Raw genomic sequence first — 26,803 nt, 5'->3', positions numbered from 1 at the left:
AAATGCCTTTTTAACAAAATATTTTTTTATTTATTCTTTCTTTCTATTGTTTTCTTCTTTTTTCGAGGCAGAGGAGAATTTAACCCAGAAATGTTCTTAACAGATTTTGTAATATTCACCCAAATACATTTTGTTTCAAGAGCGGAGAGATTTAACAGTCTATTTGCTGTTATACATGTATATTCAGTATATATTAGAGAAACAAAAAAAAGTGTCTGCAGACTGCAAAGAGCAGCCGACTACGCTCTCACACTCATGCATTTATAAATGCATTTAAAGAGCCTCCAAAAAATCGATATGGAATAGCTCGGCCCAAACCGGGATGCGGAGACCACTGAGGCTGTCTAGCTGCGGGCAGGACTGAGTGTGTGAGCAAAGAGGCGTAAGTGCATGCAGAACGCGAGAGCTGCATGTGTGTGTGTTTGCAGAGAGAGAGAGAGAGAGAGAGCTGTGGCCTCCAGTCAAACCGACAAACTGCCCACCTCCAATTAGCACTTGACTTCGCTGCATAGAGTTAAAAACGCACAACCTTCACTCCTCCATCACGGAGGAGAAGAGGTGTCTGGGTACGGGTCGAAAGGTCAACCTGCTGAATTTTGAGAGAGCCGAGTTCGCAGCGGTTGCGTTGTGTATAGATATGTTTGACGTCAACCTCGCTTAGCCTTGCCGATCGGCAAAAACACCTGCTGGGTGCGTTCAGGGGAGGAGTTTGAAACAGAGTCAAGTCGGATGCTTTCTGCTACCTGTGTCTGCAGGAACAACACCTGATACATGGACGAGAACAGTGTGGTGTTCACGAGTAGACTTGGTGTAAATATATGAGTGCAGGACTCAAACTCGTATTCAAACACGCTATTTTCTAGTCAAGTGTCTATTGTATTATAGGCCTTTCTCATTCAACACCACTGATATTTTAGCATCGGTGAGATACTATTATAGATTTTGCATTTTAAAGTTTTAGTAAGTGTTTTATGTCTATATAACTTTAAGATATTAATTAAATGAAAATTATAAATGTATGAAAGCATGTATTGTTTCCGCCACAGAATAAAAAATAAAAAAGGTAATTGCAATTTATTTCTCTTTTCATTTTTCTTGCAATTGAGAGTTTCGATCCCACAATTCTGAGAAAATAAGTAAGAAATGCGAGATATAAACTCGCAATTGCATCCAATTCTGAGAAAAAAAAATACGGACTTTTTATATTTCACAATTCTGACTTTATAATTTGAAGTTGTGAGAAAAAAAATCAGAATTGTGAGATTAAAAAGTTGCAATTACCTTTTTTTTTTTATTCTGTGGTGGAAACAAGCTTCCATAGAAATGTTTCCTTTGCAACTAGCTAAAATAAAAAGTAATTTTTTTATGTATATTTTATTTTATTTCTTATTTCAAGTAACAATTTTTTTTTTTTTTTATGTTACAGTTACATTTTAGTTAAAGTTATTGTTAACTATATTTACTCCGTTCACCACACCATTTGATTGGAGAACAATCTGAATCTTTTTTCAACAATCTTTCTTCCAGAAATAGAAAAATTGCACAATAATGTGTAAAACTGCTAAAAGTGAATTTTGTCACTTCTAAACAAATTTCAAATTTAAGGTCATTTGATGAACAAAAGTTTTTACATTTTCAGTTGTTAGTTGAGTTGGCTGTAATTGCCTAATTTTTAGGTCAGTTTGGTTATTTTACTGTTATTCTGTTATATTTCAGTAGTACCTCAATCTACAACACAATGACCTGGTTTCACAGACAGGGTTTAGATTAAGCCAGGATTAGGCCTTAGTTCAATTAGGACATTTAAGTAGCTTTTATAAATATGCCATTACTGGTGTGCATCTTGAGACAAAACAATGGCACTGACATATTTTAAGATATGCCAGTCAGTGCAAGTTGCTTTCAGTTAAAACAGGCATTTTAGTCTGGGATAGACTCAAAGGGGTGGTATAATGCCCTTTTCACAAGATGTAAAATAAGTCTCTGATGTCCCCAGAGTGTGTATGTGAAGTTTTAGCTCAAAATTCCCCACAGATATTTTTATATAGCATGTTAAAGTTGTCACTTTTTGAGGGTGAGCAAAAACACACAGTTATTGTGTCTGTCTCTTTAAATGCAAATGAGCTGCTGCTCCCGGCACAGGGGGCGGAGCTTCAAGAGCTCATGTCCTTTTACCTCACACACACATGCACTGAAAATTTCTACAACTTTTAGGCTTTTATGTTCAAACCGGATTCAGACAATGATGGAGAGACTCAAGAAGAAGTGACAACATGTAGAAGCAACAGGACATTTCTGAATGGTTAGTTGATGAATTTATGTAGCTTATGTGTAGTTATCTTCTAGTCATTGATTAGCATATTCTGTCTTGATCGTGTTCAGGGGGCGGGGTTTATGTAAATTCTACGGTTTGTGATGTCACTAACCCGGGAGGAATGTCGTGTAGTCTCTACCAGACGTTTGTTGTAGTCCTTAAAAAACGATTTCTTTAAAAGCAAATATCTCCCTTTGCTTTGAACTTTGAGCGTTGTAACGTTGCAGATGTTGTTTATGCTCAAACAGCAACATTACACTCTAACTAAAGTTAGAAAAGTGAAATCCTAATCAACCACCCCTTTAAGCCTTGTCTGTGAAACCGGGGGTGAATGTTAAATTCAAATATAACAGGCCTGTTTGTTGGATAAACATGGCTAAAATGTCTCCTTAACAAGTGTTTCCAACATTCATAATGTCCATGCTTGTGTACTCGTCATATTCTGCCATGGTTATGGTACTAATCACATAATCACAGTATTCACATCACAGTACTCTACCGTAATCTGCTTTTGTAGTTACCAGCAGGGACTAACTGACCGAACAACAACAACAACTGTTTCTCCCTCATTTTCCCCCGAAAAATGGATCATCCCAATCTCACACTGATAAGACGCCAGCAATGATATCCATCCAAATACCAATGGCTTGAGGTCAGCTAACTCTCCCTGTCATTTCATATACACAAGGACGACCCCCATCGCATATAGGGTGGAACATGCCAGATAATCATACCATCATCCCTCATTGGCTGCACATTTTCACAAAGTGGCCAAAGTGTCATGTAGTTCCCCTTTAGCGTGCTCAGGAAGAACTTAATGATGTGCTGATAACAGCTGATACCTGTTCCTCTGCCACTGCGCAATAAATATCCTCATTAATGTCAAGAAACCAAAAGAGTGGCCCATTATTTAAAAGTTATGACTTAATAAAGCCTCTTTTTCTTGATCTGTAGAGTGACACAATTTTCTGTTCTAATTCAGTGGCAATTATCTATCTTTTTTTTTTTACTTCTTTTTTTTTTTTTTTAAGATTCGACTATCCTAGTAACATTTTAATTACAACAATAAATGAAGTTGTTACAGCATTCCGGCTCAAAACTCTGATGAAGTGTAGATTCTTATTAATATCTTAATTACTATTTGGAAATCCCTAATTGACTGTAATACTTATAGCACTTCTGTTGATTGTAGGTCATTTCAAATATAGAAATTGGATGTAACAAGAGCACAAGAATCTCTGGTTATTGTTTTCCCGCTGTTTAATTATTCATTTATTCACCTCTTTTTCTATAAATCACAACAGTAATGTTCCAGATGTCAAAATCCCTTTCATTTTCCGCATAGTGGACCTGATTTTTAGAGATAACGTATAAACCTTTCAAAGCAGACCTACTTTCCTCTGACCATGATTTTAGGTTACATTTACACATTTTATCCAAAGGGACTAAACACTGCATTCAAGGTATACAGTGCATTACACACAACCTTGGTGTTGTAGCGCAGGAATGTTCAATGCTGATATTTTTATCTTTTTATCTTTTTTATATCTTCTGCAGAAGACACGTTAACATAAAAAAATTAAAAAAAAAATTTAAAAAGTTGTTTAATTGCAAAATTGAAGAGAAATCCTGAAAATGTGAATTTAGCAATCAAGTCTCCCTACACTCTCAAATTACTCTCTCTATGTTTGAATAATTTGAATAATAATAACAATAATATAGCCTATTCATATTTTAATAAGTGTGTGTGTGTGTGTGTGTGTGTGTGTGTGTGTGTGTGTGTGTGTGTGTGTGTGTGTGTGTGTGTTTGCTTAATGCATTTTTAAACATTTAAAGGAACACTGAATATACGAATGCAATTAATGTCTAATAAAGGTTGGTTTAAAGCACTTAATGTCATTGTCCCATTTTCCGTGACCTAATTTAAACTGAGAACTAGCCTATTTACTGTTAATAAGTTGTTAACAAAGCATTATCTAACTCTTTACATATGAGCAAAAAAAAAAAAAAAGTGTTAATTACAATGAATGAAGACCTTACTATTTGTATGTAGTCTATTAACCCTTTAAAACCGGATGTGTCGTCGATGACACAGCCAACCAAGCTGTATTCATGTCACTGTAACTCTTCAACCGTTTGCACTATCAAAATAATTCAAATAGTTCCTGAAAGTAGATATCAAGCGCTTTTCGCCAATACACGGCTCATTACGGTAATGTCATGCTTTCCGTCTGCAAATGACAGCAGCGCGGGATGAAAGGATTTGAACAGAGAGATACGACGCGCGGCAGGTTAGAGTGTTTTGGATTGCATAAAATAATAAAAGAAACGAACAAATACATGGCGAAAGAAGAGTTAGACAGCAGAAGAGAGGATTGGGATGATTTTTACTGAAATTTGGGAGGCGGATGGCCGTTACTCTTTCACGTATCTAAGCATGTCGTGTGTGCATGTGTATGATTTGTATGTGTGCGTGTATGAAAAAAAGTGTCCTAAATGAAAACTGTGCAACCCAATGTCACAAAAAAGACTTGTATATATGTATTATAGTTCATTTTTCAACTTTAAAGTGTTAGTTTCTTTCGTTCATGATTTTGTCCGTTTTTTTCTAAATAAAAATCAGTAAATTTATTCTCGTTTTTTTTATTTTTGTCTATTTAAATTCTATTTACAAACTCACCACACACAATAATGGTCAATAACTGTAATTTGTTGAAAGCTTATCTTTTTCTGAAAAAGATGACACCTTGCACATGAAGATAGCACATTGTTTTAGAATTTTACAGTAAAAAAATCTAATTATGTGAAAAACACCTATTTTAGCTTAACCCTAAGGGTTAATGTATAACTACAGTTGATAAACTATTAACTAACTATAAACTAGCTTGCAAATGATTTGTAAGTACTTTATTACACTATACTTATTATAAAATGGTACCAATTTTTTTTTAAACGTTACTACTTTTTTCAGAATGTTCCGAGAAACAACATTCCCATAATGAATGTAATTAATGTTCACATTACCATTTTTTTTTTTTTTGAACAATCAGAGAACATTCAGAAATAAAGTATTTTATTTTTATTTATTTTTACTTAATGGAATGTTCGCAAAATGTTCTTAAAACATATTTTTGTTATCCGGGAAAGCCTCCGTAAAAAAGTGTCCGGCTACTCTCACGCTTTATATCACAGCTTTCAAACGCAACGGCCGACATGTTCATCTCTTAGTTCTAACGCATCTTTTCCTGCTAGTCTTAACCTGGAGCAAAGAACAAGAGGAGCTAATAGGGTGCGCTACGCTAGCGCCTCCAATAACCACACACACACACACAAACACACGGCTCACAGGCCAATCATTTGAAACATATAGCATCAGTCTTTCAATTTGATCCCTCTCCCCTCCGCAAACCTCTCCCGTAACATCATTATTGATGGCGGATCTAAATCCTCCTCTGACAGGGCTGTGTTATCCGGGCTCGGGGGAAATGCAAATTGATTCCAGATCTGAAGTGGCATTTTTTGAGGGCCTGAGCATATTACGCGCTCTGTCATTTCAGGCCCGACTGGAAGAATCACAGGTAAATGTCAGTCTCTATCTCCCGCGGTGAGTGTTTCTCACATCGACTGCAGCGCAAACAGGCGTGTGTTTGATATGGGGAAGCGTCTCTCGTTTTCTCACGCTGCTCTGTTTATCACACATGAAAATCAGATATCGCTGCATCAGATGAGTGATTGACTCATACCAAACCTGGGTTAATATAGAAGCACACATACACTTGAAATGACAATTTATAAAGAGAAATGTTAAATAGCATCACATTTGTTCCATGCTATAAGATCTGCCTTGCTGTTTAATGGCCTACAAAGTATCCGAACTCAAATAAAACCTCATATAGTATAACTAGTTTTACAATTAACTTTAGTCGAATTTGTGATAGTAAAGAAAACATTGTGTACGACTCGAAAAGGAGTTCGCATTTGACCATTTCTGGTTCCATCGTCCTGAAGCCAATGGTATTTTTGAATGGGTTTTTGAGTTTAAATGCCTGAAATAAGGTCTATGATCTTGAACACAAGCTCAAGATATTCTCAACGTTTTAATCTACAACATAAAATACATCAGTACAGTTTAAAATAAATAAATAAAAAGCGGTACAGGTTTTTACGTGTCTTGAAAAAGGCTGTTTTTAACTAGTGTCTAATTATTAAACATCATCACACCGAACCGGTAAACTCATCAGTCCCATTGTGTTTATAATCATGCTCTTGCTAACTTTTACAACTCAAACTTTTTAAACTTGTAGATTTTAAATAAAGCTAAAAGCCTAACATAACTTATTGCCTAACTTTAGCTTTTTACTTCTGCCCAGCGTCATTTGTTTACTATAATAGGTTTTGTTAATATTTTGAATTTTATTTTATTTTTGTATTTCTGCTTTCATTTTAATTTCAGTTAAAGTTTTAGTAATTTTGTTGTGAATTTAATTAATTTGTATTAGTTTTTTTTTAATGTCCATATTGTTTTTATTACGGTTTAGTTTATTACGTTTTAGTTATTTTAGTACTTCAACTTCAACTAAACAAAAAAAAGAAATGTTGTCTTGGCAACTAGCTGAAATAAATTAAGTTTAACTTTTTTTTTTATTAATATTTTATTTCAGTTCATGTTTATATGTTAATGTCAAGTAATGAAAATGTCTGTGTTTTTTTTATTTATGATTTTAGCGATAATAACCCTGTTAAAGATAATAACTGTTTCTGGCAAATGCATTCAGGCATTTAGTCAGGGGCGTCATGCAAGCCCAAATTCTGGGGGGGCACAATCTGAGACGTTGCAATTGTTTTCTGACGGGTGATATGGATCATGTTAGGAGGGGTCAGGGGGTTTCTCCCCCTGGAAATTTTTTAATTCTGGCTGCTAAACATACCATTTCAATGCAGTTTGGGAGGGACAGAAATACCTTAACGGAGCTAGCAGCAACCCTCCCCTATCTGAGGACTAAGTTAAAGTATCTATTTTGTACGTTTATGTAAAAGACAGGTTGATGAAAGAACTGTAAGCTCAAATTCAAAAGCTTTTGAAGTCTACTTCATTAAAGCATGTTTACACACACACTTACTGTACACTTAGGCCTACTACACATGATTTTAAAAACAGTAGGGCTACCATTGCAGTTTTTATGTTATGAATTTAAACTGGTATGTGACCTAAGAACGATCTTACATTAAAGGTACATAAAGGTGCTGAGGTCTGACTTTGTGGTGCTCTGAAATTAAGTTATTTTAATATTAATATGTGATGAAGGACTTTAAAAGAAGTTTGACAGATTTCAGTGCTGAATAAGGTTAACACTACCCCGTTTATTTGAAAATGGTTAATATTTGACAAAAAAGTAATCAAATCAAATGTAATATGTAACATTACTTTAGTAAAATCATTGAAATACTGTAGTTACACTGCTCATTATTATATTTTAAATAAGGAACTTGTAAAGAGTAATTTATGAGCTAACAGAAAAGCTAGTAACTTGTTAGCCAACTAGTTTACGGTTAGACTAGGCTAGCTATCGATAACGTTACACTGACACAACTTAAGTTAATGCTCTGAATTCGCAGCTAATATCAAATCCATAACTTTTTGATCAAGTTAAAATTTCCAGGTCAACCACAAATAATCCCACTACCTTTTAATATCATCCGATAACTAATTCAATGCTGATTTGTTGCTTTGCCCACTTACCACTTCAAGACCATCTGTAAAACATTGCCAGCTCAACGTGCGAGACGAGTGAGTTGCGAACATACACAGCAAAGATTCTAGAGTGCTACACGCGTAGCGCTCTAGAATCTTTGATACCCAGACACCATATTAGGAAAAAGAGCTGATGCTGACCAATTTATTACACATCCAGAAGAATACATTTGAGTCGTTATAGGCTCTGGTATATTATGGAGCATAATAGGAATAAAGTTGTGACAAAAAAATTATCAGGGAGGAAAAATCTGAGGGGGCACGTGCCCCCTCACTTTGAATGGGCATGACGCCACTGCATTTAGTTACTTTGAAGATTATCTTGAGGAACAAAACGTGCAAGAATTGTACACTTTTGTTGGTTACAGAGCTTATTTTCTGCAATAATTTTCTGTATAAGAAATAAAAAAATTATATAGTTTAGTGCCAGGTACAAAGGTCTGAATGATCAGTGCCGAGAGAGGGGTTGGAGAGGATGTGTATCTTAACAATGTGACTTCTGGGTTGGCCTACAAATACACCTTCCCTACAGCACTCTACAAGCACAAAAAAATAAAAAGCACAAATAAATAATGGGTAAAATAGTCACTTTCTAATTGCATTGTTGGATCACTCTTGTATTGGAACGCCAATACAAGTTATGTTTGATAGTGCCATGTGCTGCTTATGCAATACCTTTCGCAGTAGCCTTCATGGTGTCCCAAAATGCTGTCAGTGGTTTTAGAACAGAGCTCAAATGGATCCTGTGTGTCGACTGAATCTAAATTCATGGTTTGCCATCAGAAATCACACCTGTAATTCAGAAAACACAGCTTTAATTCAACAGCAACATAGTCTTAAGTACTCAAGTATAATGTTCAATCAAATAGGTTTTTAGTTGAGTCCAAACAGCCACTAGATGCCAGTCACATAAGTCCTGAAATTGAGATGAAGCGATAACCATTACAGCTCTAAACGAGACTCCAACAGTACAACCCGTTAGTCAAAGAGGACAGTTTGAAATAATTGAACCATATTTGAGCATGTCTAATGAGTGTTTATGTTCCCATATACAGATCTCTAAAACGTGAACATTAACCGTGTACCAGACATGAGAGGTCATGATATAGGTTTACTGACAAGAAAAGGAGGAATTAAAATGGAACGACTGAATGACAGGAAGGGAAATCTGGAGAAAGAGAAAGAGTTGCTGGAACAGTGAAATAAAGGGGAAGCAGATGGGTGAAAATGAAGGTCAAATTGGATTGGGAGGTTTGTCAAAATGTGATGACATAAGCAATCTGTACACTGTTATTGCACTTTGCTGGAGGTGGAGGGAAACATTTTAAAATTACAGAAAAAAAAAAAAAAAGGAAACCCGGGAAAGAAAGCATAGAGAGCTGCCAGCTCTCTGCCAGGAATGATCGCCTCAAGTGTTTTCTCTTTGTTCCCTCGCCGATTCACTTTCCTCCATCTCTGGCTCGTTTGTACTTGCTCTATTCCTCCTATAAGACATGAAGAAGAAAAAACGTCAATTGAGATCTCTTAAATATCTAAATTGTTTCCCCTAAACCAGTGGTTATCAACCGATGGGTCGCAGGTGTTCTGAGGGTCGCGGACAGCAGCGAACAGTAAATGCAAAAAACTAAATAATGCAAAAATGCAAAAATATAAACACTGGGGGGAAAAAATGGTGTACGAACAACTTTCACCCAGAAATGTGTAGTAAATTTCACACGAATTATAAAGAAACTGCAAGTAACACATTTTGAGGTAGAAACATACTTATAATTAATGTTTTATTAACAACTTAAAAAAAAATGTTGAACAGTTTCCTGCAGGCTGATCGGAGATATATATATATAGCTAATGTTTTGTGTATAAATATGATAGCAAAACAAATTAATATATTTCAATATTTTATATTTTTTTACTATACTGTACTGTGATGGGTCACCATTTAAAACCTGGATCCTGACGCAAAACCAATTAAGAACCACTAGATTGGATTGAATGGAGAGAAAATTGGGACTCTATGCCAAGAAATTTGATTCTGAGACAATGTTGATACTTCAGCTGAGATCTCCATTAAGTCTCCTGAGCTAAGAAAAAGAGATACCCGCTTATTTCTCTCTCTCTCTCTCTGCCTCCTACCAGCCCTCACACACACGCATGGATGGATGCCAGATGAAGAGGAGAGGCATATCTGGATGTAATGTCATTATGAACGCTTCCCTTAAAGCTCAATCATAACTCCGTTATGAGCGATACAGCTCTTTATGTGACACAAATGAAGTCGTCCATCTTCCCCTGGATTGAGTCATCAATTTCCCTTGGCGATAAGGCTCGTTTGCAGTACCTAATCATCTGTCTGCTCTGCGCTGTCCTGCAGGCTGATCGGATGGTGCTTTTGAATACTGCTACAAGCATGACAATCGTAGCCGTCCATTAAGATTGAAAGGCCTCCATTATGGTGCCAGTCTGTGGGGGGAACTGAGCTTTTCTTTGTGCGTGAAACACGGGGCCGCGTAAATCACTCCGCTCGACGGTGTGTTTATTGATTACAGCCACTTGTGCGCTGAATTCTGTGCCGAATAAAGGAGGGGATTTATTTTCCTCGCTGTCAGAGTGTCGGGGCGCAGGCAGAGCCGCTCAGGAGAGTTAGAGCTCAAGGTGCGACGGGGCTACGGGTGAGATTTCTATACGAGTGCGTGCGTACGCTCTTGTATACTCTGTGATAGCAACCCCGCTGGGCCATTGATTTCTTTGATGCTCTGTAATGAAGCAATGCTGAGACATAAATTATGTATTAACCAGCAGACAGGCGATGACCTCTGATTCATTCACAACCTGTTATGTTTATACAGTCATACAGCAGGCCGGCTACGCTTTCACTTTCATACTGCCGTTTCGCTGAGCGAGCCACTTCGGGTCACAAATTTTATGGCCGCCGTTTAACACGGCCTCTCTTGTTGAAAGCAAGATTAAAAAGCAGAAAAATTCACGTGGAAACAAAGAACAATTTTTCAGTTGTTCCAACCAACAATTTATGATTCATGATTTACTCGCCCTCAAGCCATCCTACGTGTGTATGACATTCTTCTTACAGACGAATGCAATATATTTGGAGTTATATTAAAAAACTCTTTTGGCGTAAGTCGACTTGCGTAGGCCGTCTGCCGGAAGCTGGTTATATTAGGCGATAAAGTTTTAAATATGGATATTTTTCTTACACAAACGCATTGCTTTGCTTCAGAAGGCCTTTATTACCCCCCCATGAGCCGCGTGGAGGACTTTTATCATGGATAGATGCACTAGATGCACTTTTATCATGGATAGATGCACTTTTATCATGGATAGATGCACTTTTATCATGGATAGATGCACTAGATGCACTTTTATCATGGATAGATGCACTTTTATCATGGATAGATGCACTTTTATCATGGATAGCTGCACTAGATGCACTTTTATCATGGATAGATGCACTTTTATCATGGATAGATGCACTAGATGCACTTTTATCATGGATAGATGCACTTTTATCATGGATAGATGCACTTTTATCATGGATAGATGCACTAGATGCACTTTTATCATGGATAGATGCACTTTTATCATGGATAGATGCACTAGATGCACTTTTATCATGGATAGATGCACTTTTATCATGGATAGATGCACTAGATGCACTTTTATCATGGATAGATGCACTAGATGCGATGCACTTTTATCATGGATAGATGCACTTTTATCATGGATAGATGCACTTTTATCATGGATAGATGCACTTTTATCATGGATAGCTGCACTAGATGCACTTTTATCATGGATAGATGCACTTTTATCATGGATAGATGCACTAGATGCACTTTTATCATGGATAGATGCACTTTTATCATGGATAGCTGCACTAGATGCACTTTTATCATGGATAGATGCACTAGATGCACTTTTATCATGGATAGATACACTAGATGCACTTTTATCATGGATAGATGCACTCTGATGGACTTCAAAACATAAACGGCCATTCACTGCCATTATAAAGCTTGGAAAAGCCAGGACATTTTTTAATATAACTCTGATTGTATTCGTCTGAAAAAAGAATGTCATATACAGTATACATATGTACGCCTAGGATGACTTGAGTAAATCATGGGGTAATTTTCATTTTTGGGTGAACTAACCCTTTAATATAATGCAATAAAATCACAGTGCACTGCAAAATAATGACACGAAACGTCCTTCTATAGTATAAGTTGTTCTCACGGGCTGAACGCAAAAACAAACTCAATGCAACCACCGAGTAGTCAATGAAATCAAAACATCCATCGCGACCATACTGTCTGATTCCCGAACGGAGGACACTTACGAGCCAGTTATAATGAATAAAAACCTATAGCGTGGGCTGCATTGTTCAAAAAGCATCAGAAGCTAGATCGTAGAAACCACTGAAACCAATGGTCTCCGATATACTCAGGCTTTTGCTTTTGGGAAATGTGGCTGTGACCATGTAGTCTGATTCCTAAATAAATTACTCATATGAGCCGGTTCTTTACACTGAATCAAAAACATTAGTGCAATCAGTGTAGACTGATTCTTAAACGAATTACTTGTATGAGCCGATACTTTCCAGCGATTTAAAAACATTGCCGCGATCAGTGTAGACTGATTCTTAAACGAATGACTCTTATGAGCCAGTTCTTTTACTAAATCAAACAATTTTAGCACGATCAGTGTAGATCGATTCTCAACATAATGAGCCAATTCTTTCAATGAATAGTTAAAACGAATTACAAGTTTGTAATCACTGAACTGAATAGAGCAATTACTGAATCAATGTCTGATTCGCTTACTGAACGGCAGGTTATCAGTGTTTTCAGTAAAGCAGGTTTTGTGTCAGTATCACTATTGACTGTTTTAATAAGTAGCCTATTGTTAAAAATAATTAGTTTAAATGTATTTATTTATTGCAATGAAAGAATGTTCATATTTTGTACTGCCTCTAACATGACCTAATTGTCATGTTTTACTCCATATGGAAAAAAAAAAGAAAGCCCAGTTACATTTTTTCTGTAAAGGGAGAAAACTTTCTCTTTTAAAAGTCTCCCAGCAGAGCTACAAATTAGACTCACTTCAATTTGAGCGAGCAAAGCGTTTCAGCGGCTCTGCGCTCAGAACTCTCAAAGCTGTAAATCTGTTCCGAATCTCCCTGTTTATGGTCAAACCTCCCAGGAGCCCCGGTGTCCAGAGCTCTGCTGGGATTCTCTCCGGCTGTAAAGTGTTTCCTGAGTAATCATTACTCACAGTTTTGGAGCGGCGCTGGCTGGCTGGCTGCGTGTTGATATTTTCTCCATCCTTTTCATTAATTGAGTATTGACGGAGATTGGAGAGTCATTACACCTCATTGATCTGCCTTAGTTCTGCGGCAGCGCGTTGCCAAACTGGCGGACGAACAGCGAGAGCTTCAGGGAATTAGTTTAAAGTATATAACTCAACATCATATCATAACCAGCATCTCAGCGTGAGTGCCTAGAGAGCTAAATGAACCAGCTTCTGCCTCCTTGAGCTTATTTAGGAGGATGCAGGGCTTAATCTGTACAGCTCTGGAATTGGATCCGCCACTTATTTTATTGGATATGCCTCGGATATAAATTCATGCTTTGACCTCTACGTATGTTGCATGAAAAAAAAAATTCAAGTATAATAATAATGCTGACCATATATCAACCTAAAAATGCACATGCTTTTTGTTAATCAGTCTGTTTGGAATGGAATACTAGCTTAATAATGAATGAAAATTGCATAATAAATGCCTAAAGCATTTTGAATAAGGACATTTTGCATCCTGTCCAAAGCATAAATACTGCAGATATAGTATCCTATTTCTAACATACTGTAGCCTCAGTCATGCCTTATAATGGCACCAGGAATTCCTCTTAAGAGTAAGTATATTTGACCAATTGCAGGTCATTATCTTTGCTATTTAGAGACATTTTGCAACAGAAAATACACATTTTCTGCAATAAAAGCATTGACAAACGTAAAAAGTCTAGCTTCCACAAAAGGAGGGAGGTAACAGCAACTTCTAGCCACATCTGCTAAGAACAAAGGTCACTGACAAAAAATGTTAGTGCTAGACATTTCAATTGCATGTTAAATGTGCTGCTGTTGTCGATTTATGGCAGTTGCTTCCTTGACATTTTTACAAAGTTTCTGTTTAAATCTTAGGTCAGATTTCAGTGATATACAGGCCCATGAGTTCAGGGGTTTTGAGAACACTTTCATGGCCTGTTGTGAACTAAGACATATTGTTGATGATAAAAACACTGTATATCCTCGTTCACAACTGAGCGCGTTAGGAATAAACCAACTCACTCCAGTGTTGCTGGGAAAAAAAAATGCGGCATTTCAATCCATAAATGTAAATACGGTGCTGCTCATCTCTGATGATAATGTACCACTTTTGTGTAGGTTGGTGTTAGCAGAGAGAGACGGAAAAAAGAAGATCTTTCTGCTAGTGGGTAAAATCTATTGATTGAGAATTCCTACAGCTCTGGAGTGATAAATATTCATTGCAGAATCTGATTGTGAAATGGTGATCAGCATTTGAACGGATCGCTTTCCATGCCTCAACATCAGCGGACGTAATTGCTTGACCACAGCTGCTACCGCGTGAGCTCACCCACAGCTTTATATTCACACGGGAAGCCTGAAAAAAAAAAAACTCGACATGCAAAAGCTTGAATGCTTAAAGGAACAATTCAACCAAAAATGGAAATTCGTTATTTACTCACCCTCTCTCATCCGTATACTGACTTTTTTTCTGTAGAATACAATTTTTGAAGAATCTTCACATTTGTTTTCCATATACAGCGACAGTTTACGTCGGTCAAGCTCCTAAAATGACAGAGAAATACTGTAAAAAATAGTTTATGCAACACCATAAGTCTTCTAAGTGGACTAAACCTGGACTGATGCACGATTTCTGAGCTTCGGCAAAGGGGAAGGTTATAAGGCTATCAGGTTATTGACTAAAATTTCAGTCTGTTCTTCACACCAATTTATCATTTGAGTTCAGAAGACTTGGAATATAGTCCATTATTTGTATTGCACTTTCAAAGCAGCTTTACAGAAAACTACTGTTACTGAATGTCTATAATGCCTTAAAGCAAGACATTACAGGTGAATAGGGTAAAAAAAAAAAAAAGTTAACAGATATAACTATACTTTCTTCTATCGATTAATCATAGTACATTAAGACAATTGTTTTGTATTACAAGTTTTCTGAAATGTAATATACGCAAATCAGTCATTGTCTAATTGAATATGCACTAATTTATACCAATTTACAGAACAGAAATCTGAACATTGGATAAAGCCAGATTTTAAATGGTTTTTATTTTGTTATACAAAGGTTTTATCTAATTTTATCACTCCATAAATTAGAAAATACGGTCAACAACCAGAAAACTAATTTTTTTTTAGGAATAAAATGAATCGGGTGAATGATATATTAACAAACCCCTCTGTAAAAAAAACATCAAATTATAGATGGGAATAAAATGGCAAAGTTTGGCGTATGTAAGTGGAGATTTCTGGCTCAGTGCAGATGACAAAACTCATTTTGAGAAAATGGCCTTTAAAGATATTTTTTGTGATTGAAATATCACACTTAAATGTGTATTTTGGATATTTTCTTTCCACTAATAAAAAAAAAAAAAAAAAAAAGACAAGTTATGGAGCAAATAGCCCAAAATCTGAAAATTTATCAATGAATGCCCTAAAAAAAAGTAATAATAATAATAATCATTTTTGGAAGAACATAAACACAAAAAACATAAAGACAATAAATATAATGTCATATTTTTTATTTAAATTTCTTTCATTTTTAGGTGGACTATGCTTTTAAAATAAATTCTAAATCAATACTACTGACCCATTGGGCTATGAAGGAGGGAAAAAAAGTGTAATAAAATAAACGCTTTTGGATGTATCAAGTATTTTGGATGTTTTCTTTCCACTAGTCTAAAAAAAGACAAGTTATGGCGCAAATAGCCCAAAATCAGAAAATTGATCAATGCCCTACAAAAAAAAAAAGAAAAAAAAAAAGATTTTGGAAGAACATAAAGGTAAGTAAATATAATGTCATATTTTTTTTCTTTTTTTTTATAGGTGGACTATGCCTTTAAAAAAAAACTTTCAATCTAAATCAATACTACTGACCCCTTGGCCTATGAAGGAGGGAAAAAAGTGCAATAAAGTAATCACTTAAATGTGAATTTTGGATGTTTTCTTTCCACTAGTCTAAAAAAGACATGTTATGGAGCAAATAGCCCAAAATCAAAAAATTGACCAATGCCTGATGATATAAACGAGCTACCATTTGAGATTTAGCTATATTGCATTTATTATTTGAAACTGAAATTACTGACATAAGAGAGAAATGCAAAGAAGCTTCATAATATCGTGCAAGATTCCTATGGACTACTTCTATTTTGGAGCTTGATATTATTTTGTATTAGGATAAAAAATAAATATAATGTCATTTTTTTCTTTTCCTTTTTTCATTTTTAGGTGGACTATGCACTTTAAAACCTCTCGAACTCTGTCTCCAGGACATCTGATGACAGATACTAATAAGATTCGTTTCTCCTTGCGAAGATTCAAAGAGAAAGATTCCCTCGATCCATTCCAGGCACATTCAAAGGCAGGGGACTCTGCCCAAACTCTCTCCTCTTCATTATCATTCTCAGGTTATCCACCGCCAAGCGAATCTGGAGCGCAAATGAATTAGTGAGAATTAAGGAGCCTCTGTGGTGTGAACCCTCTCCAAATCTCTGCTAAGATGAAAGGTACACAGCTCCCGTCTCATGCACCTAAGCTCCGAGGGATCAAGCACCTTCATGAGTCTCCTACTCTTCTCTCGCCCTCTTTCTCTGAAATAGCAACAGCGCAGGCAGTTAATGTAGCCTAACGTCTGCTGACCGTGAGCTGGGCCGCGTGGGAGACGAGCGGGTATCGGAGGACCACACCTCCCATCACTGGCCATTAATTACAGACTGAGAGCCGAGCGGTGACGATCTTCTTTCCACACGCTGGCCTTCCGCTCATCTGAGCCCCTCGCAAAAGAATTAAAGCGTCAGTTAACCCAAAAAATGAAAATTCTGTCAGTAATTACTCACCCTCATGTTGTTCCAACCCCGCAAGACTTTCGTTCATCTTCGGAACACAAATTAAGATACGTTTGATGAAATCTGAGAGCTGTCTCACTCCTTCATAGGCTTCTAGGTAATTTCATCTGCCGGCCCAGAAAGTTAGTAAAGACAATGTTTAAAATAGTCCAAGTGACTACAGTGGCTCAACCTTGAGTTTATCAAGCGACGAGAATACTTTTTGTGCGCAAAAACAAACTAAAATAACGACTTTATTCAACAATCTCTTCTCTTCCATGTCATTCTCGCAGCGCTTCTGGGTTGTACATCAGAACGAAGGCTCACTATTGGCCGACGCTGGTCATGTGTGTGATGCTGGCCAATAGTGAGCCTTCGTTCTGACGTACAACCCAGAAGCGCTGCGCTGTTACACTACGTGAACTCACTCAGAGACCCACACAGAAGAAAATGAATAGTTGAATAAAGTGTTTTTTTGCGCACAAAAAGTATTCTCGTCGCTTGATAAACTTCAGGTTGAGCCACTGTAGTCACTTGGACTATTTTAACGATGTCTTTACTAACTTTTCTGGGCCGGCAGATATCGATTACCTAGAAGCCTATGGAGGAGTGAGACAGCTCTCAGATTTCATCAAAAATATCTTAATTTGTGTTCCGAAGATGAACGAAAGTTGGAACAACATGAGGGAGAGTAATTACTGACAGAATTTTCATTTTTGGGTGAACTAACGCTTTAAGGAGTGCTATGATATGATATACCAGTGGTCCTCAATCAGGGGGCCTCAACAAACTTCCAAAAAAGCTGATGGTGAAACAGGTCAACTTTACACTTTTATAAGCTAAGCATAATACCTATTGATTACTACAGAAAAAATAATTGCTTTAGTAGTAATATACTTAGAATGGACATAAATGGACCTTCTAGAGGGTTTAAAAGTATAAATGTGAAGCTTGTACTAAAGAAACTACATGTATGCAAATCAAGACACCCCAAATTCTCCTTTTAAAATGGCGTTCTGTAAATGTGCTTGGGTATGATCCATTATAGGTTTCTGCACTGAAATCGAAAGTTGTAAATAAAACAGATTATTTACGAGAAAATACTATTTCAGGAATTGCTAGTGAATTTCACCATTAATTAAAAAGAAATATATATTTTTTAAATTAAACATGAAATTTTGGAGTGAAAATTGTTTCTACATCAATACTACTGACCATAGGGGGCAATGAAAGAGCTCCTTTGCTTTTGTTTTAGTGTAGTAAAACTTCTTTTGAACAATATATATAGTGGGGGGAAAAAAAACCTATACACACACATTTGAATTAGGTTGAAAATGTCTTATATTGGTTGAAAAAAAGCACTGTTAATCTAATAATTATGCAAAATATTACAGATATTACAGAATATTAACAGGATATGCATATAATACCTATATTCTATAAAGGCATTAAACAGTCTGAAAGAGTGAATTCACTGGTGTGCGTTGCTGTCAGAATAAAAAAGACCAAAAGTAAATAAATAAATAAATAAAACAAGCCCAAACATGCAATGAAGTCTGTCTGTGTTTTGCTCTATGCCCCCCGTCCATCTCGCCCTCCTGCCAGCCCAGTTTTACAGCAGAACGCCAGATCTGCCTTTCTCTACGCCCGGCTCTTTCTCCATCACACGCTGCCCTTGTGCCGGACATCAAATGACCACTCAACCCCCCCAGGAGCGCTCAAGTTCCCACCTCCTCATTTCTCTCCCTCGACTCGCTCCGCACGGGGACGCACGACATCTGCCTGTCTGAGAGAGGGAGGCGTTCGCGGACCCCTCTGCCCGTCTGTCAGCGGATCATATTGGCCTGTCACGCCATCCAGCACTTATTATTCAGTACAGGGAGAGTCGGGGGAAAACGAGAGAGAGAGAAGTGCGGAAAACATTTTCATGGATTTCAGATGCTTTATTGTTTGTGCCAGATTGCCCCACAGATACATGTAACCGGTTTTATCCACCAATGTTTACGCTGTAATCATTATCACATAATCTAATTACTGCTGCTTTCCACAAACCCCCAGTCCGTCAATGAGAGGCGCTGCAATCGATAGAGGAATTTGCATAAAAATCTATTTGGCAGCTTGTGCGAATGGCGGCCAGGATCAAGATGTGAGCTGTGGGGATGAAGACGAACACCTCCACAACAGACAGAGGTGAACAGCAATGTCTTTACAAAGAATTAATCCTGCACTATACATCATTTCTGTTAATGCTGATTAGGGCTGGACCATGTTGACTCATATCGGCCCTGTTCGTGATTTTAATGCGCTTTTGTTTAACCATTAAGTTTCCTAAAGGCCGCATCATTTAACTAATTTCCCGATTATTTCTCGTCCTGCCATGCGCAAATGCTGATGGGAGTGTTTAAACGAGTGGCAAATTCATTCAGTTCATTTCTGTGAGTCAGTTCAAACAGTCAGTTTCAATCATTTGGATCACTACAACACAGCAACACCGGCTCAACCAATGGCATGAGTTTGGAGACGGAAGTATCTCGCTGTGTCCTATGGAAAATGCCTATTTCTATACTATATAGTAGGCAAAAAACAGTGTGTGAGCTGAGCAGTGTGTCCGAATTCATCTCGCTGTGTTGTAAAAAATTTGTTTGTAAAAAGTAGGTTAGTCTGCCTGTTTAGAAGTACTATATATACAGTATGTATTTACATTTGAAAATTGGACTAAATGTATTTCAACAGTAATAGAATAATAAAAAAAACTACATTTGCCAAATATGTTTTGTGCAAAAAAAAAAAAAAAATCTGACACCAAAATCTAACTCATTTGTGTACAAGTACAAACATTTATAAAAATAGTGGAAAAATGTGAAAAAAGCTGAAAATTAGGTGTCACGGTGCTGTATTTTAAATAAATAATTAAAAAAGATGTTAACTGAAACATTAGGCAAAATTTTATAGATAATATTTTAATTTGTCGCGGCTTTGGTGACAATATAAAAGCCAATTATTTATTTTTGGAAGCATGCCGTCTTAATTATATCATGCTTTGGTTTTTCTTTCACACAGTATAAATGGGACATATAAATATTTAAATAACGTCATGTCGCCCAGCCCTAACGGTCATTTAGGGACAGCTGGAACAGCACACTTGATTCATTAATATTTATATAATCACAGGAAAATAAGAATTCAAGCTAATGCTGCTGTGCTGTTCCCTCACAAATGCACGTTCTCAGCACAAAGCTACCGCCCATATCTCGGGCTCTGGTTGGTCTCTGTTCCCGGCTGTGGTAAGTCAAGTGATCTTGCAGGACTGGCTTTTGGCTCAGATCCATGTGTATGTTTCACTGCCTGGGACCTCAGCCTCCTGCTCAGGGTGCAGGGTGAAGGAGAAACTATCACACTCTCCTTGTCAGCTGCAAGGGTAATTACTGCTGGCTGAAATTACTCAACATTTGTTTATTAGTTCCCCAGAGCCCCCTGTAAATAGATTGTCCGTTACAGTCCGATCGCATTAGAGAGCGCGTAGCCCCTCGGAAGCCCCCCCAGCCTCCTGTTGGCGGTGCGTCTGTTTCCTCACAGAACGAACCGTGTTCCAGCAGAGCGTTCTCCATTAGCGACGCCGTGCTATGTCTAAAGCGACACTATGCCCGATGTAATTGCTGAATTCTGTCACATAGCCTCAGCTTCATTACCAGCGCCGAGGGGATAAAGCAGAGGAGCAGAGACATCAAAAACACAACTACATATGCACTTCCTAAAGAAGTTTTAAGACGTTTTAGGTAAGTTTAGGTTTGGTTCTGCGGATAATAAAAACCAGCATCAGAGCCACTTTGCCACATGCTTTTCTAAGCTGTCTGCGGCACACAAGAATCAACACATATTGTAAATGTGGCTACAAATGATTAAATGTTGGTTGCATTTTGAAAGCTGAACATTCTATCATTGTAATTCAGGTGGAAATTTTGGAATGTTTGCAAAAAAAAACAACAACAAAAAACATAAGGCCAAAATTATCTGCAAAACAAAGTTTGAATGATTTCTGTTATTAACATTTCAGCATTATTAATGTGTTAATTTACAGTTCAGCAAATAGTAATCAATTCATTTTAACAAATAATTATTTTATGAATAAAATGTACTGAATAAAGCATAACATGCTAATCTGAACTATAACCTCAAAATGTGGTTTGCTAAGTATTATTGAAATAATTGCATTAATTCCACAGCTACATACTAATATACAGGACCTAAAATGAACATTTGCCAAGCAGGAAATGCAAGTAAAAAATATGAGAATATGAAATGGTGTCAAACTCCAAATTGCCGGTAACATTTTTATAAATTCTAACAATGCAAAACGGGCATCGTCACAAAAACAGCCTTGCCAATTTAAAAATGTAAGCTCAAGACGACGTGAAAGGGAAATCAATTTGTTACTCGCACTGCATTAGAAGTTTTCTATGCGCAAACATCCGAAGCGCGCGCCCAGAAATCCGCGTCTCAGACAGCGTGAATACTGAATCCAGCTCTTTTTCACATCTTTTTGCGCTTGAACAGATTGAACAAAATATGTCAAAATGCCCGTCTTGGCAAGTATCCTTGTAAACACAAGACAGTCAGTTATGTCTTATTAAGTGAATGTAAACAGCTAAGAAATAAAACGCATGTGTAACAGTATATTGGATCTGTGCATTAGCTCTTAAAGTGACAGTAGCCTAATATTCCTGCTGCTGTGTGTTTTTAATTTTAATCAAAAAACACGACTCATTGTTCTTGACTGAACAACTTTTGTAACTTTAATAAGGATTAATCTATGTTTCGTGGCTGGTAAATATATTTATGGCCGGTAAATGTTCTTAAGACACCGGTCTACACTTAAAGCAACACTATGGAACTTTTCCTCTGCGGTCGCCCTACAGGTTGGAAGCGGAATTGTCCATTACCGCTGTCGTAAATCATTTAGCCTACCGCAGCCTACTGTCGCACACACGCCCGCTGTTTCTCCAGCACCGGCTTTGGGATGAACGATGTCCACAGACAAGGTAGAGTATGATGCATGATTTTATGAAAGTATTGTGACATCAGAAACGAAGAAATACAAAATAATGACTATTGTGACGCTTGACGTAAAGCAAGTCAAATTTGTAGTTTTCTTATGTCTCATTAGAACTACAGATCCGCTACCCGATCTGGCAAACTTACATAGTGTGGTAATAGCAGATAAAGGACCGCAAAGCGAAGGCATAAGTGCTTTCACCCTGTTACGACTTGATGAACCACTGAAACGATTTTGGAAACATTATTTTAAGGTAAAAAATGTTGCATAGTGTTGCTTTAAGTCATATATATATACAGTATATATATATATATATATATATATGTGTGTGTGTGTTGGCTTATTGACTTAGTCAAGACCGTGATGACCCATTTTTAATCAATACAGTGCAATCTTGCAACTACTATTAAAAAAATAAAATCAAAAAAGGTACTTGAAGTCTTGAATGTGTTTTCAATAAAAAGGTTCTTCACAATGTACAGCCTGGTTGGCAGTTACACAAAGGCAAGGTTGAAATATGTCAGTCGTTCTCTACATATAAATTCTCCCTTCTTTGTGGTATTTTATTGTGGTTATTTTCTGCATGCTGCCCACCATCGAGTGGACATCTTCGTGGCAGAGGCCTTGTTTTTGTGTATTCTGTGATGGGAGGATGAGGCGAGCCAAGGTCTGTCCCTGTATTCATCGTGTTGGATGGTTCCTGTCAGAGATGACATTCTGAAACACTTGACCCACAAAAATGAATTCTCGGCCAGAGCCCAATGACAGCGATGGGCAATTCATTCTCCTAAAATGTGAGAAGATAAAAAGGAGGAGAATGCAATAGCGCTGTCAAAGGGGGAGAGAGCAAAGCCAGGGAGTAAATCTATGTTTGAGAATGTGAAAACCATACATAAAAAGTGTTTTACAGGGAAATGGCTTTAGTTTAGGAGACTGCAATATGACTCACGCTTTGATCAAGAAGGAGAAGCGTAGCCAATAAGACAGGCTTATGGAAAAATGCTGCACTCTAAAACAGTGTTTCTCAACTGGTTTTACTTCAGGACCCAGATGGGTACAAAAGTTTTAAAAAAGACAAAAGTTAAAATGTTTTACCATATTAATAAAACCACGGTTGCATAGGCGGAATAATATGCTCAATTATTATTGCCTGGGTTGTATGGATGGATGTGTGTACGTACGTATGGATGGATGGATAGATACGTATTCATTAATTAATAATAATTAATAATAACTATAAATATCGCTTTAAATATTGTTCTAAAGCTATACAACATACATTTGAAAAAGTCTTGAACATAATGTAAAAATGCTAAGGAATTAGATCTTGGCCTTAGAATTTTTGTTTCACAACATATTTGGCCATTTCTTTTCATTCTATTACTGTTAAAACACATCTAGTCCATTTTTCATATATAAATACATACAGTACATATATACCTCTATACAGTATCAGTATAGATAGACTGACATGGATGGATGGATGGATGGATGGATGGATGGATGGATGGATGGATGGATGGATAGATACTGTGGATGGATGGATGGATGGATGGATATAGATAGATAGATAGATAGATAGATACTGTAGATAGATAGATAGATAGATAGATAGATAGATAGATAGATAGATAGATAGATAGATAGATAGATAGATAGATAGATAGATAGATACTGTAGACAGATAGATAGATACTGTAGATAGATAGATAGATAGATACTGTAGACAGATAGATAGATACTGTAGATAGATAGATAGATAGATAGATAGATAGATAGATAGATAGATAGATACTGTAGATAGATAGATAGATACTGTAGATAGATAGATACTGTAGATAGATAGATAGATACTGTAGACAGATAGATAGATACTGTAGATAGATAGATAGATACTGTAGATAGATAGATAGATACTGTAGATAGATAGATAGATAGATAGATAGATAGATAGATAGATAGATAGATAGATAGATAGATACTGTAGATAGATAGATAGATAGATAGATACTGTAGATAGATAGATAGATAGATAGATACTGTAGATAGATAGATAGATACTGTAGACAGATAGATACTGTAGACAGATAGATAGATAGATACTGTAGATAGATAGATACTGTAGATAGATAGATAGATACTGTAGACAGATAGATACTGTAGATAGATAGATAGATACTGTAGATAGATAGATAGATAGATAGATACTGTAGATAGATAGATAGATAGATAGATACTGTAGATAGATAGATAGATAGATACTGTAGATAGATAGATAGATACTGTAGACAGATAGATACTGTAGATAGATAGATAGATAGATAGATACTGTAGATAGATATATACTGTAGATAGATAGACAGATAGATACTGTAGATAGATAGATAGATACTGTAGATAGATAGATAGATAGATAGATACTGTAGATAGATAGATAGATAGATAGATACTGTAGATAGATAGATAGATATATACTGTAGATAGATAGATAGATACTGTAGACAGATAGATACTGTAGATAGATAGATAGATACTGTAGATAGATAGATACTGTAGATAGATAGATAGATACTGTAGACAGATAGATAGATACTGTAGATAGATAGATAGATACTGTAGATAGATAGATAGATAGATACTGTAGATAGATAGATAGATAGATAGATAGATAGATAGATAGATAGATAGATAGATAGTTTTCTGTCTAATTTGACTAAATTCCACCCAGTGATGTAAGATGAATTTGCATCAAAATACTGTAGTTTGATTGTACACACTTGTAAAAACTATGCATAATTATTTTGTCATTTGCACTAGTATTGCTTTTGTTTCTCTTTGACAGACCTGTGACCATTTCTGTGTGGAGAAGCTCTGCTGCTGTTAGTGATGGGTTGAGTCCACCTCTGTGGATGTTACACTAATAAAAAGCCATCTTTCCATTCCTCTGCCTCCAGCGCTGGCCTAATAACAGCCTGTGTGCAAATAAGGCCCTCGAGCCACTGGACATCCATCATGTCCCTCCTGAGTCACATTACAGCACCCTAATGGCCACTCCGTGTGTGCTTATGATATTAATTTTTAGTGTTTTCTGAAGAGCTTTAATCAGTAATGTGACATTGTCTCACCGCTGTGGAGACTCCTCGGCCATATTGTTTTTCCGCATAGAGTCCCTATGTCACCTCCGTCTCATCTCTGCTTGTTCTTCTATTCTTCACTCATTTCTCCTCTTTTTCCCTCTCCTTATTTCTCCTCTTTTCTTTTCTCGTTTCATAATTTCACATTTTTTCTCTACTCCCTTTCACCATGCTCAAAGGTGTCAAGTAACGAAGTACAAATAATTCATTACCTTACTTAAGTAGAAAGTTTGGGTATCTATACTTTACTGGAGTCATGATTTTTCAGCCGACTTTTTACTTCTACTCCTTACATTTTCACTCAATTATCTGTACTTTCTACTCCTTACATTTTAAAAATAGCCTCGTTACTCCCATTTAATTTCTCCCTATTTCTCCAATTCGCTCCTCATTTCACTTCTCTTTCCCTCTCCTTATTTATTCCTGTACTTTTCTCTTCTTCTTTTGTGCCCTAACTTCTCATTTCTACCTCCATGATGCAATTTTCTCCAGATTTCTCCAATTCTCTCCTCATTTATCCTCTTCTCTGCTGTTTTGTCCTCATTTCTCCTCTATAGCCCTTTCCTAACTTCTCTTCTTGTCTTTTCACCTTTTTCCCTAATTTCTCCTATTCTCTCCTCACGTCTCTTCTTCTAGGCTCTTTTCTCCACATGTTTCTTCTCTTTCCCTCTCCCAATTTTTCCTTTTGTCTTTTCTCCTCTTTTTTTTCCTAATTTATTTTCTTCTCAGAATTTCTCTGCTCTCTTTCACCTTGTTGATGCTCCTTTCTTCCTATTTCTCCTATTCTCTCCTTTTTTTCCTAATTTCTCATTTGTTCTCCTCGTGTCTCTTCTTTCTTTCACCTCTTTGATGCAATTTTCCCCTTATTTCTCCTATTCTCTCCTCATTTATCTTCCTCTCTGCTCTTTTCTCCACATTTATCTTCTCTTTCCCAATGTCACTTTTTTTCTCCTTATTTCTCCACTTTCTTTCACCTCTTTGATGCTCTTTTCTCCTTACTTCTGTTATCCTCTGATTTCTTCATTTCCTTTTTCTTCCCCTTTCCTCTTTTTTCCCAATGTTCTTTTTTCCCTCATTCTTCACCTCTTTGATGCTCCTTAATTCTCCTATTCTGTCCTCATTTCTCTTCTCCTCTCCTCTCCTCTTCATCTTGTCTCCTCTTTTCTCCGATCCACTCAGACCGTGAGCATGTGTACAGAGGCTCTGCCAGCTCTCGGCTCATGTGACCAGATCAACAGATGGCCGGCTACACTCGGGGTCTGAGGAACACGCTAGCACGCAAACACTAGATGTCATTTTGCATTTTTAAATACACGTCACATCCCCCCCACCTGCAGAATGTCAGAGTTTGATAGCATCAGCCGGAGGCACAGCTCCCTGTAATAGATGTATTTT

The sequence above is a fragment of the Rutilus rutilus genome (genome assembly GCF_951802725.1).
Source record: "Rutilus rutilus genome assembly, chromosome: 10".
NCBI classification, from domain to species: Eukaryota; Metazoa; Chordata; class Actinopteri; order Cypriniformes; family Leuciscidae; genus Rutilus; species Rutilus rutilus.
The sequence above is the reverse complement of the archived record's forward strand: the minus strand, read 5'-3'. Positions refer to the sequence as shown.